We start from the raw sequence: 857 nt of genomic DNA, 5'->3' as shown, positions 1-857 counted from the left end.
ATACTTTCATAAAGCTGGATAGCCTGAGTTAATTTAGAATTTGATATCCTCCAGAGAGCCTTAAAAATAAAGTGGGGTAAAATTATTTTTAGCAAAGAAAAACAAAAACTCACCACCAACAGAACTGCATAAAGAAAATAAGGCCTAAGTTTATGTAAGAAGGAACACATACCAGTAGAAACAGTAGATATTGGGAACATTTAAATGGAAATTTACTGTCCTACCTACTTATATGTATATGAGTTTTAAATTTTATAAGAAGTAACTTAAACCAACAATAGTATATGTCAGAAAGCACATACATGGACTAAATTTTTTCTAAGATCATTTACTAAACAGAAAGTGATAAGATTATTCATTTATATTAAGATTTGATAAGTTATTTGGGCATTTGTAGGGCAATGGCTAAAGTAATTTTAAAGTTATTTACAAAATAAATGTAAATGAGACTTACGATAGTAGTAAACATAATTCAGAGAGCAAAAGTTTTGCTGTGAAAGATTTATAGTTCAGGTTGAAGTAATAATGGCAAACATAAGATAATAATTTAACAAAACAAATAGCTGTAATTGTGTCAAATGTGCTTGAAATAGTAGCATACTTAAGATACTAAAATTGCCAGACTGGTTTAAATATAAATTGTTTCATATGTGAAAAATGAAACAATTATCAGGATAATCAGGCTGAAAGAAAAAGGATGACTAAATGAGTTTTATGACTAATTTTAAACTCTACAAGTTCCACAGTCATAGAAAGTGACACAGTCACCATTTTATTCCCGGTAGTTATGAAAATAGACACGCAAAGTGATTATAATTATATTGAGAGAAGAAAGAAGCTCAGTAAAACACCAAATG

Source organism: Bison bison, unplaced genomic scaffold (genome assembly GCF_000754665.1).
Source record: "Bison bison bison isolate TAMUID 2011002044 unplaced genomic scaffold, Bison_UMD1.0 scf7180017863264, whole genome shotgun sequence".
NCBI lineage: Eukaryota > Metazoa > Chordata > Mammalia > Artiodactyla > Bovidae > Bison > Bison bison.
This window is presented reverse-complemented; position numbering follows the sequence as displayed.